Below are 13,476 nucleotides of genomic sequence, written 5' to 3'. Positions count from 1 at the left end.
TGTTCTTTGAATTAATGAAAATGAAAGACACTTATAATACTGTTCTCTCTACCCAAAGAGGACACAAAATATTATGGGCTTCCATTCTATGCCAACACATTCACTAAGACAGAAGGAATGTCGCAATTGAAAATTGTTAAAATACTAATGGTTGTCAACCCTTTCTCTTTAGAGATTTTTGTGAAATGGCATCCCATCCAACACGGGTGAATTAAATTCAGCCCTCCTTGAAGACAGAACGAAATGACTTCACCCAGCCCATTATGAACTTATGATTTTATGAAAAATCCATGAGCTCTCATCCTTCCAACACACTGATAACTAGGTAATTACCCTTCTGATGAAAAAAGAACCCTTTTTTATATCTATCCTTACTGAATTATGGACTTCAGAATTGAATTGGAGTCTAATAGACATCAAGCACCACTACCTACCGGTTCCCAGCAAAGATGAGAGAAAATCTGTAGTAATATCAGGGGACTCAGGGCCAGTGTTATCAGAATATCCTTCCTGCCTTCTCTGGTGACTCTTTGCTCTGAGCATCAAGTCCACAGGTATCCATTAGGTGCCCTCCTCAGTTTGTGAGTCAGTCCCTAACAGAGCAGAAGAGGCATTAGCTGTCCTACCTTAACTGTTCATGGCTTTAGAAATTAAGTCATTCAGTTGAAGTATTGTACAGACTCTGTTGGAGATGCAACTTTCTCCATTCCTACCATGTTGGCTGAGGTCAGACAGCTCTGTCCTGACAGTATATCAGTTCCCACACTGCAGTGGACCTGTCCGAGAATTCCAGTCTGTTTTCTAGTGTCCTGACACCTGTCTAAGCCCCTAAGCCCAGTCTCCTCCACTACTGACTGAAGGCTTACATCAAAGGACTGATTATTGGAACCACACCATTGACTCTCCACCTGACTTGTGCCCAGAGCCCACAGTCTGTATGTCTGCCCCATGATCCTCCAGTCTATTGGTGCTCCTCACTTATCAGTAATGGTTCAAAGTAAGCCCTCACCAGCTAGCTACCCCATTTCAGAGCCAAGCCTATTACTCTCACTCTTAGATTTTCTTGCCTAACTCCCTGTTTTCAGGGGATCAGACCACAGACATTCACACTTGAGCCTATCCAAGTTATTATGCTCACAGCTAAGGCCACGCTTCTACCTGGTCTCTCCATATTAATCCTCTGTAATTTCTTTTTATACAACTGTCAGATTGCAGGCATAACCTTGTAAATCTTTACCTTCTGGACATTAGCTTTGGAGAACTTTATTATTCTTAGTTAAGATACAACACAGAGTGACAAATGTAGCCTCAAAAGGCTGAACAACCTCTTTGCCCTTGAGAGTTTTTGCACACTTTCCATATTCAGTACCCAAAGACACTTCTTTTCTCTCTCTGCTAACATGGAGTACAGCAGGGTTACATTAGCTAATAAAAGCTCTCTGCTGACAGAAGACACGTTTTGAAAAGTCACTAGAAATGGGAGAACTGTCGATAGCTTTATTAAAATAAAATGCCACATCTTGGTGAAGTTAAAAGTCTCTGGATTGTGGTTAAAAGTCTGGTCAGCCTCAAACAATGGAAAGTCTTTTAAGAACCATGTTTTTCTCAAGCTGGCCTCACCATGCATAACTGCTAAAGCATAAATCCAGACTCTTCCAGCCCATCTATCATTTCCTTTCCATGTCATGTAGGGGCTCCCATGTGAAGGAAAGATCTACAGAATTAGATGAAAGATGGGCTCTACTCTGAACATCAAATAATGGAATTATGAAAATCAGGATATTGAAACTATTTCAAGCAAATTAAAACAATAGTTAGGTACCATTTTTGCTCATCAACTAGGCAAAAATGCTTAAATTTCAATCTTGGCCAGTATGCAAACAAACAATATTTCCATGCAATGTTACTGTGAGAACATATTTGTACAGTTTTTCTGACAGACATTTTGATAGTATGTATTAAAATAAAAAATTCAGATACCCGTAAACTCAGTGATCCCTCTTCAATGTATCCTAGAGAGATACTTGCACCTGTGCAGAAAAGGACCTTTACAAAGACGCTGACTATAGAACTGTTTTTAATGATAACAATATCAAGACTCACCAAAATGCCCATCATCAGGGGAATGGCTACATGTACATCTATGCAAAAATTGAAAATAATGAAGTAGATTGATATGTACCATGACCCAGGAAGATATCTACACGACAATACAAAGAATATAACCCCACATGTACAAAAAAGAGAAACCTATTTAAATCTTTACATATACAAACATATGCACAAAAATAAACACACATTTATTTACATGTATATAAGAAGGCTGTGAAGAAAATATTAATAAATAATATATCTAATAAGGTATTTATATCGAATATATATAAAGAATTCTTATAACTCAATAAAGGGACAAATTACCAATTTAAAAATTTTAGACAAAGGATTTGAATAGACATTTCTCCAAAGAAGAAACAAAAATGGCAATAAGTACATGAAAGATGATCAAGATCATTAGTCATTATGGAAATAAAAGTCAAAATCACAATGAGACATCACATCACACTCACTACAATGGCTATGGTAAAAAAGACAAGAACAAGTGTTGACAAGGATTTAGAGAAGTTGGTATCCTCATACACTGCTGGTGGGAATGTGAAATGGCACATCTGCTGTGGAAAACAGTTTAGCAGTTCCTCAAAAAGTTAAACATAGAGTTACCATATTACCCAGCAATTCCACTCCTAGGTACATACCCAAGAAAATTGAAAATATATGTCAACATAAAAACTTATACAGGAATGTTCATAAAGTATTATTCACAAAAGCCAAAAAGTGGAAACAACCCAATGTCCACCAAATGATGAATGGATAAACAAAATATGGTATATCCATAAATAGAAAATTATTCTGTCATAAAAAAGAATGAAGTACTAACACGCTACAAAATGAATGAATCTTGAGAACATTATTCTAAATGATAGAAATGAGGCACAAAAGGTTTATTGCATGATTCCATTTATGTGAAGTATCCAGAGTAGGCAAACCCATAGAGACAGAAAGTAGATTAGTGGTTGGCAGGGGCTGGTGGTGGGGTGGGGAAGCGGGGGAGAGGAATGGGGAGTGATTACTAATAGGGTGATTAAAATGTTCTAAAATTAGATAATGGTAATGGTTGCACAGCTCTGCGAAAATGCTAAGAGCCACTGAATTGTTCATTTTAAAAGAGTGAATTTTATGGTATGTGGATTCTATCTCAATAAAGCTGTTATTAAAAGTAAATAAATAAATAATTTTGAAAAATCCTGAAGGGTACCCATCAAGCTAATAACAGTGGTTACCTTGGGGGAGGAAATTAATATACTTTTTAATAAGAATAAATTCCCATATTTATTACTGTGTAATTGAAAAATATTGAAAAAAGGAAGAAAGAAAAAGTCCTAAGTACTACACAAAATGGTGCTATATTAAAAGAAATGCACAGTAGTGTGTTTTATCCTTCCTGATTTACAACCTAAGGACAATATTCATTGTAGAAAATATGTTCTTTTTTGGACACTTTTCTAGGCCCTGGGTGCATAAAAATGCATAAGCCATGTCCCTTTTCTTCCAGGAACTTACGGTGCATATAAGCGTAGAGACAGGTATGCAGGCAATTGTTAAGTAGTGTGCTAAATGCTGCCTGTACATCTAGCTATGAAAGCACAAGGCTAGGGACCCAGGGAAGAGGAGCTGAACTTTGGAAGATAAGCAGAAGTTAGCCAAGCAGAGAAGAGGTAAAGGCAGACAGGCAGCGAGAACAGCATGGGCAAAAGCCTTCACGGGTGCTGGGGCTTGGGAGTTTTCAGGGAACCATGAACATCAGTGACTGTGGAACTAGTAGATGTTTTATGGGGGAGATTCTTGCAGATGGAAGGGTAGGCTGGAATCAGACCAAAAAGGATTTTAAATAATGTCTTGCTAAGGAGTCAGGACACTATTCTGTAGGCCAGGGAAAATAGCAAAGGAAAGGAGCAGACCAGATGGGAAGAGACAAGAGAAAGGAAAATAAGGTAGAGATTCCTGAATTAACCAGGCAGGAGAGAAGAGCATGGGAGCTAGAGCAGGGGCAGAGGAAGTGAAGAGGGAGGTCAGACTCAAGAAATATTTCGGAGACAGAATAGGCAGCACTCAGGGACTCACTGGTGTAGGAGGGAAAAGGGGGTGTGACAGTGACTCCCAGAAGCCATTAGCTGTCAGAGCACAGAGCACTAGAAAGATTCAAGTCAAACTTGCTTGCCCCTCAGGAAATAAAATGGACATGAAAGAAAGGACTTCATATCCAGTAAGAGAAAATATGCCCTGCACTTTGTTGGTCTCTGGATAGACAGACTCTCTTGCGCGTCAGCTGTAGTGACATTACGTGCTAGGGCAAAGAGCATTTGTTCACATGTATCATAAACATACTAGAGTATGTGCCATGCACTGTGCTGAGTACTTTACATGCATAATTTCTCTGAACCCTCAGGCTACCCCTTTGTAGAGGGAGAAAATGGAGGCTTACTGAGATTAAGAAACTAGGTTCAAACACAGGCAGTCTGACTTCAGAGGCCAATGTTCTTAATCACTATGCTCTCCTGCCTTTGACAAAAATGCCTCTGAAAGGTTGAGTTAAGCAGCTTTGCTTGTTCACTTCCAACAAAGTCAAGTCAGATTATAAACTCATCCTCTTTTCCTTCTCACAAGATCCAATGCACATCCAGAGTATTCATCACTTCCTCTCAGTTGAGATCAAAGCGACTCTTCAACCTTCTCACTGAGTTCCAGGATGTCTACAATGGCCATGTGAGGCAGGCATATCCCTCGAGGAGCAGCGTGGCTATATGGCCTGCCAGGTAACCCAGGCAGAACCAAAGTGCCCTCCAAAGAAAACACCTAATCCTTTGGGCCAGTGAAACTCTTCAGTCTAATATATAAGCCATATAATCCTAAATATGCAACAATAGGAGATATGTTATATAAACTCTGGATATTCTTTCATGTAAAGCAGCTATTTAAAAAATACTTAAGAAGCATTTTTAAAGGCTTAATAGGTGCTTATGATTTAATGTTCAGTGAAAAACGTTGTAAACAAACTATGATCTCAATTATGTTAAAATGCATAGAATATTAGCAGTGGTTATTTCTGAGCAGTGGGATTTGGGATGGCTTTTACTTTCTTGTTCATACTTCCTGGTCTCTATTCTCCCACATCTTCTAAAATAATAATGTATTGCTTTTTAATCATAAAAATGTTGAAATATTTTTAATTACACATATGAAAAGACCAGAGCCAGCTGAGGGTAACTCTAGCTAGACCCTGGCCCAGGTCATGAGGGGTTAGTAGAGCAGGGGGGCAGGGTGGTAAAGCCTAGAAGCCCAGTGGAGGTGAGGGAGCCCAGCCTTCTTTATCTCTACAGAACACTGGAATATCCAAAACAAAAACTTCTAAACTCTCCCCTGGGGCAAGGGAATACCAAGGTCTGTGACTTAGCTACTCTCTTTTGAGAGGGAGAGGAAAAAAGAAAAAAGACAGGTCTCTCTCATTCAAGACCTCAGTAGTGGGGCATAACATCACCAGAGGTGGTGACATAGGTGTCCTTGACTTTTGTCCCCCTCACAAAAAGAACTAATAACTCTTCAAGAACATGACACCACTGAGAGAATCCTAGAACACAGAGGTGAGGCTGAAGCACTCCCTGCACCACAGGAACCAAGAGAGATTGTATTAGGAGGGTTAGAGAAGCAGCTAACATCATACTCAATAGTGAAACTTTGAAAGGTCTTCCTCTAAGATCTGGAATAAGGTAAGGGTACCCACTCTTACCCCTACTGTTCAACATAGTACTGGAAGTCCTAGCTAGAGCAATCAGGCAAGAAAAAGCAATAAAAGGTAACAGAATTGGAAAGGAAAAGTAAAATTGTCTCTATTTGCAGATGACATGATTATATATACAGAAAATCTTAAAGACTCAATCAAAAAACTGTTAGAGCTAATCAATTCAGTGAAGTTGTAGGATACAAAACTAACATAGAAAACACTGTAGCATTTCTATTCACTAACAATGAATTTTCTGAAAAAGAAAAAAGAAATTGATCCCATTTACAACAGCATTCAGAAACAATAAAATACTTAGGAATAAATTTAACTAAAGAGGTGAAAGATCACTACTCTGAAAAGTATAAGACACTAATGGAAGAAATCGAAAGGGACAGAAATAAGTGGAAAGTATCCTGTGTTCATGGATTGGAAGAATTAATATTGTTAAAATTTCAATACTACTGAAAGCCATCTAAAGATGCAATAAAATCCCTATCAAGATTCCAATGGCATTTTTTACAGAAGTAGAAAAAACCCTCCTATAACTTATGTGAAATCAGAAAAGACTCTGAATAGCTAAAGCAATCCTAAGAAAGAAGAACAAAGCGTGAGGCATCATATTTCTTGATTTCAAGATATACTATAAAGCTATGGTAATAAAAACAGTATGGTACTGGCATAAAAACAGCCAAGATAGACCAATGGAACAGAATCAAGAGCCCAGAAATAAACCTAAGCGTATATGGTCAACTAATATCTGACAAGGAGACAAGAATATTCACTGGAGAAAAGACAGTCTCTTCGATAAATGGTACTGGAATAATTGGATAATCACATGTAAAAGAATGAAACTGGACCTTTAGCTTACACCACTCACAAAAATTAACTTGAAATGAATTAAAGGCTTAAATATACAAGTTCTGAAACCACAAAATTATTAAGAGAAAACATAGGAATAAAGTTCCTTGACATGGGCCTTGAAAATGATTTTTTGGATATGATACCTAAAGCATAAGCAACAGAATCAAAAATAAACAAGTGTGACTATGTCAAACTAAAAAGCTTCTGTACAGCAAAAGAAACCATCAACAAAGTGAAAAGACAACCTACAGAATGGGAAAAATATTTACAAACCGTATGTCTGATAAGGGGTTAATATCCAAAATAATGAAGAACTTAAACAAATCAACAGGAAAAAAAACCAACCACAAATAACCCAACTGAAAAATGGGCAAAGGTAATAAATAGACATTTTTTCAGAGACGATATACAAAAGGCTAGCAAGTACATGAAAAGATGCTTAACGTCACTAGTCATTAGGGAAATGCAAATGAAAACCACAATAAGATATCGTCTCACGCCTGTTAGAATGGCCACCATCAAAAAGACAAAAGAAAAGAAATGCTGGCATGGATCTGGAGAAAAGGGAACCCTGTGCACTGTTGGTGGGAATGTAAATTGGCATAGTCACTATGGAAAACAGTTTGGAGGTTCCTCAAAAAATTAAAAATAGAGCTACCATATGATCCAGCAATTCCACTTCTGGGAATATATCCAAAGGAAACAAAAACACTAACTTGAAAAGATATCTGCACCCCACGTTCATACCAGCATTATTTACAATAGCCAAGACATGGAAACAACCTAAGTGTCCATTGATGGATGAATGGATAAAGAAATTTTAGTATAAATACACAATGGAATATTATTCAGTCATAAAAATGATGAAATCCTACTACTTGCAATAACGTGGATGGACCACGAAGTTATTATGCTAAGTGAAATAAGTCAGAGAGGAAAATACTGTATGATCTCATTTATATGTAGGGTCTAAAAAAACAAAAACAAAAAACCCAAACTCATAGAAAAAGAGATCAGACGTGGTTACCACAGGAGGAGGGTGGGGGGGAAGGGGAATCAGAAGAAGGTGGTCAAAAGGTACAAAGTTTCAGTTATATGATAAATAAGTACTTGGGATGTAATATATAACATGATGATTATAGTTAAAAGTGCTGTATAATGTATAGGAATGTTGTTAAGAGAGGAAATCCTAAGAGTTCTCATAATAAGGAGAAATTTTTTTTTCTTTCTTCTTTCTTATAGTGTATCTATATGAGAGGATGGATGTTAGCTGAAGCTGTTGTGATAATAATTTCACAGTATATTTAAATCAAACCATCAGGTTATATGTCTTAAATTTATACAGTGATGTCTGTCAATTATTTCTCAATAAAACTAGAAAAAAAAAAAAGACACCAATAGTTTTTCAGTCAGGTTAACCTGCCATATACCACTGAATGCAGTGAAGCCAAAGACTGTCTCCTCAGCCCTCCTGCCCAGTCAGCCCTCTGTGGGCTCTGACCTGCTACCCTCACTGCCCATCACCTTCTCCAAGGTTCTGAATAACACCTAAATGCCCTGAAGCCACAGGTCCCATTCTCACCCTCTCATCACCATTGCCTCTTTCAAATACCCATGACCCCTGACAGTTAGGAAACGATATCGTTAGTGTATATGTTAATTACTACAGGGCTCTGTTCATGATACCACTTAACAATAAAATGCATTTCAAGGAAAGAACAGAGTCATAATCTGCCCAGATATCAGAACAGCTAGATAACATTACTGATGTACATATTGGAAAGCAGTATCTTAAATATTTGCTTTCTTTTAATACTTCATTGATGAATTGCATGTTTTACAAAATCATCTCTTCTTACCTGATGTACTTGTTTAAACATGTTTTCCTAATAATGAAAATCAGATAAAAAAGAATTCCTGAGTTATTTCCTTTAGCCTTGTGAATTTCAAAGGACTTTGGTTGTGAATACTGATAAAATGATTTATTCTCACTTTCCTAGATTTTGGTCATCTGTCTGCTAATCAATTCATTAAAAATTCAACTCACAAAGAAAGTTATTGGACATACGATGTTAAAACACCAGTGCAGAGAAAACAACATACGATTGTATTTGCATAAGATCATAGTTTGAGAACTGCCTAGAGACAGTGAGATATTCTAAAGATGATCCCACATCCCTTCTAACCCTATGACTATTTCAGAGCACAAACCTAGGATTTCAGCTCCCTTCCCTAATACCTAATGACAAAAAAAAAACCTCCATGTATCATTGATAAGAACAGTTAAGCAGGTAAATAATAAAATCTCCTGCCACTTCAAAGGAAAATGAAGAAAATGTGAGTAAATATAAAGTCAACTCATCAGATATGTCTTAAAATCACAGCTGTTAGAGTTAGAAGGAACCTCAAGAGATCATTTCACTTCTGCTGGCTTTATCCTGATAAGGTATTGCTCTATCCATGTGAGCGTAAAGGAAGCCCCAGAAGGGTAAAGGGCAGGCCTCTTGACAGACAGCTGATTAGCACCAAGAAGCAACGTGAACTTAGATTTCAGTTTCCAGTATCCTCGTCAGACCTCTTCCCACTGCACCAAGCTGCTTCTCCTCTAAAAAGTATTCTGTTTGGAGCACTAGTGGGCATTCTTATATTCATTCTACATTTTTTGAGCACACTGTTCGCCAAGCAGTATGACAGACAGTAAGAACACAAAAAGGAAACAGTATACAGTCTTAACACTTGAAGAACTCACAATTGCTAAGATGAAGAACTTAGCAAGGAAAAACTCATCATAAACAATGAGCTATATGGTAACTGCATAGCAATATCAGCAAATTGAACATGGAATAGAGAGCAATAATTTCTGCCAAGAAAGTGGGAAGAAGTTTCTACAGGGGAGTTAAGCCCCAAAAGATCAGTAGGAGATATTCTAGGCAGAAGGAACCATGAGAAAAAAGGCATGGGTTTGAATAGCATGTTTGAGAAACAGCAAACATAAAGCATGAAAGACATTCCACATCATGAACAAGACAGCCTTTGCTTTTACACAAACCTAATATGATAAAGCAGCCTCACAGCTGTACAGTGTAAATTATCTCTGCATTCCACAGGCCTTCTAAAGGGCATCACCATGTTCCACTTGCTTTAATCCAAGCTGTGCCCCCTGTCAGGAAAGCCCTTCCCCTCTTCCTCCATGCCAATGCCCCACTGTTCTCCCTGATGGAGCTCCAAAATTACCACTTCTCCAACCTCTCAGGAGAGTTTATTATTCCTTTCTTTGTGCTCCAATTTTTGTATCTCTTGCTAAAGAGCATTTTATTTATTTGTTTACATACATGTCTATCTTCTGAACAAGTCTGTGAAGGTCTCAAAGACAGCAGACCTTTAGATAATTGTATGTTTGATAAACATGTGAAACAATGAGTGACTTTTTAGATGAAAATCTAAGTGCTAAGGGTGATAGAGAGATAACATGCATAGTACAAGTCCTCAAGGGAAATAGACACATGTATAACTCATACATGGAAGAATAATTTTCAGATTTGAAACCCCCAGGGAAACATTTCCACTCAGATGAAGTCCTAACTGTTATCCAAAGATTTTCACATACAACTGCTTTGGCATTGATTTAAAACTCCACCTAGTCAGACTCATAAACTCAGATCCTGTTACATGCTTAGAGCTCATAAAGGGTGGCCGCCAAAGGTAGATCTTTAGGTATAATTTAGACGTATTAAACACAAGTGTATGGGGGAGAAAATGTCTGGTTTTTCTTTCATCACCGGGCATGTAATCCATTATAAAGGTGTTAAACTCATTGCTAAGTATGAAAATGAGAGGAAATGAGGCTACTGACAAAAAATGCAATGACACAGTAAACTAAAATTAATGCTGCACAAACCCTCAGCTTCTCAGCCTTATTGTCGCAATTTGTTATTCTCATGAATTATCAGGGAGAAGCATAACCACCACTCCTAAAAGTAAAGATTTTATTAAACTTCATTATGCACCAAAATGCCTGAAGACATTGCCTCTTCTTTGACCTGCTCAAGCTACTCAGTCCTAGAGTTAAAGAAATAGCTCATTAGCAACACCTGATGTCAGCAGTTGTGTTATTAAGCTGCTTGCCACTCAATATGGAAAAATACCTAGGACGTCCAATCCTTTAGATAACCCCCTTCTCTTTGCAATATAAAAGCAGGAACAGTAGTGCCTGGAATTGCTATTAATAATAATTCTTAAAACTTGATCATTTCTGGGATGTCTTTGAGTTAATGGGAAAGAAGCTACTACCTGCCAGACAAAGTGCTACACACCAGTAAGAGATGAGTGACAGAGAGATGACAGACAGTGTGTTAGTCTGCTCAGACTGTTATAACAAAATACTACAGACTGGGAGTCTTAAAAAACAGAAATTTGTTTTCTCAGTTTTGGAGGCCGGAAGTTCAAGATCAAGGTGTCAACCAGGTTGGTGTCTAGTGAGGCTTCTCTTCCCAGCTTGCAGATAGCTACCTTCTCACTATGTCCCACATGGCCTTTCCTCTGTGCTCACTCCTGGTGTCTTTTCTTCTTCTTATAAAGACACCAGGCCTGGGCTTCCCTGGTGGCGCAGTGGTTAAGAATCCGCCTGCCATGCGGGGGACTCCAGTTTGAGCCCTGGTCCAGGAAGATCCCGCATGCCGCAGAGCAACTAAGGCCGTGCACCACAACTACTGAGCCTGCGCTCTAGAGCCCGCGAGCCACAACTACTGAAGCCAGTGAGCCACATCTACTGAAGCCTGCACACCTAGAGCCCGTGCTCTGCAATAAGAGAAGCCACCACAATGAGAAGCCCGTGCACCACAACTACTGAGCCTGCGCTCTAGAGCCCGCGAGCCACAACTACTGAAGCCAGTGAGCCACATCTACTGAAGCCTGCACACCTAGAGCCCGTGCTCTGCAATAAGAGAAGCCACCGCAATGAGAAGCCCGCGCACCGCCAAGAAGAGTAGCCCCCGCCCGCCGCAACTAGAGAAAGCCCACGTGCAGCAACGAAGACCCATCACAGCCATAAATAAATAAATAAATAAATAAAATTTATTAAAAAAAAAAAAAGACACTCGTCCAATGGGATTAGGGCCTCACCCTTGTTATCTCATTTAACCTTAACCACCTCCTTAAAGAAGCTATCTCAGAACACAGGCACACTGGAGGTTAGGTCTTCAACATATGAATTTGTAGTGGGGGCACACAATTTGCTCTGTGATAGATAGATAGATAGATAGATAGATAGATAGATAGATAGATAGATAGATAGACAGACAGACAGATAGATAGATGGCAGGAGGGAGGGAAGGAGGGAAGGGAGGAAGGGAGGAAAGGAGGAAGGGAGGGAGGAAGGAAGGAAGGAAGCGGAACCACTAACCTGCTAGAGAAGTAGGATTAGGATCAGATTTAAATCTCCAAGAAGTAAGCAATGGCCTGTGAGGTTAAAAGCTGAAATGTGTTATAAAAGCCCCATGCTGCTCCAAAATGCTGCACACTTGAGCGTGCGCACATGCACACACACACACATATTTGTACGTACATAGGCCACAGTGCAATACATTAATCAAACATTCGACAAATATTTATTAAGAACTTTGTCACTAGCACTTAGCTAGGTGTTACGGAGTGTTCTAACTGAATTTCTGGTTGAAGATGCTTACATTCTAATATGGAAAAAAGAATCTATACATTAAGAAAGTTGTTCTTAGCCTCTACTGCTGAAAGGATCACTTGTGGGGCTTCTTAAAAATGCATATCCTGTAATCAAATCTACTGAATCTAAATAGCCTGAGGAGGGCCCTGGGCATCCGTATATATATATATATATATATATATATATATATATATGTAAATCTCTCCAAGTGATTCTAAAACATAGACAATATGGAAAACCAATTCAGTCCACTATGATAAACATTGGTCTTTCCTTCTCAACAGCAATGCCCCTGGGAGATAATATGTGAAACTCCTACTACCTCAATGTGAGTGGTGAACTCACTAGATGGCTAATAATAAATGATCCAGGACAATATTAAACTACTGGGCAAGAGAAGGCATGAATGATTTAAGCTAAATGTCCAACTACGAAATGCTTTTATAAATGTAAGAGATTATTATCATGCAGTAGGTCATTATTTTATAATTTGAAGTGTAACTTTCTTCTAATGTTTCTAGGAAACACTCCCTGCTTTCTCTAGAGGCTTTCAGAGAAGACTCCACGATAACTTAGGTCTGTGACCCAGCCCTATGGGGTGCCTGAGTAAATCTGAACCAAGGCTGATCAAGATCACTATGCTTAGCCCCACAAACAGGTGAGTCTGGAATCCTGCAGCCATTACCCTGGGCTTCAGTGACTTATGAGCCCAGGGCAGCTGTATGTCTGTTGAGCTGCATCCTTCCTCTCAACCCCACTCTACCTCACCAGTCTAGTCCGTTCACCTGGACCTCTCTCTGGGTTTCCTGTTCTCTATCAAAGCTCTCCCTGGAACCCTAGCCTTCTTGGCTGGGGCACTGGCACTCTGCCCAGGCATTGCCACCTGCACACTTCAGGGCTGGCTTCCATCCTCTACATCTAGTCAGTGGCTGGGCTACTTTTACTCTTGGCGTGCCCAAGCTGCTATATGATTCTCAGCTGTAATGGTTCTGCCTCCAGTGGGGTTTTAGAGATTGTTGATGCTATGTTTGGTCGTCACAATAGAAGCTGCCTCCTCTCACATCATCACCCTGCTTTTACTAGCATTCAGAATGTGGGCCCA

The 13,476-nt window shown here is 39.0% G+C and overlaps 1 protein-coding gene and 1 long non-coding RNA gene across 2 annotated transcripts in view; one reads left to right on the top strand and one right to left on the bottom strand.

Annotated features, from left to right (window-relative positions):
- LOC309607158 overlaps positions 1-13,476 on the bottom strand; it is a 681,872-nt gene that overhangs the window by 432,891 nt on the left and 235,505 nt on the right. The gene's annotated exons all lie outside the window — the stretch shown is intronic.
- LRRN1 (leucine rich repeat neuronal 1) overlaps positions 1-13,476 on the top strand; it is a 218,014-nt gene that overhangs the window by 129,431 nt on the left and 75,107 nt on the right. The window contains exons 4-5 of the transcript XR_014232284.1: positions 173-325; positions 12,896-13,032. The gene's annotated coding sequence lies outside the window, so the exon portion shown is untranslated. The remainder of the gene's footprint in view (positions 1-172; positions 326-12,895; positions 13,033-13,476) is intronic.

The sequence above is a fragment of the Balaenoptera borealis genome (genome assembly GCF_965194805.1).
Source record: "Balaenoptera borealis genome assembly, chromosome: 12".
Lineage (NCBI taxonomy): Eukaryota > Metazoa > Chordata > Mammalia > Artiodactyla > Balaenopteridae > Balaenoptera > Balaenoptera borealis.
This window is presented reverse-complemented; position numbering and strand designations above follow the sequence as displayed.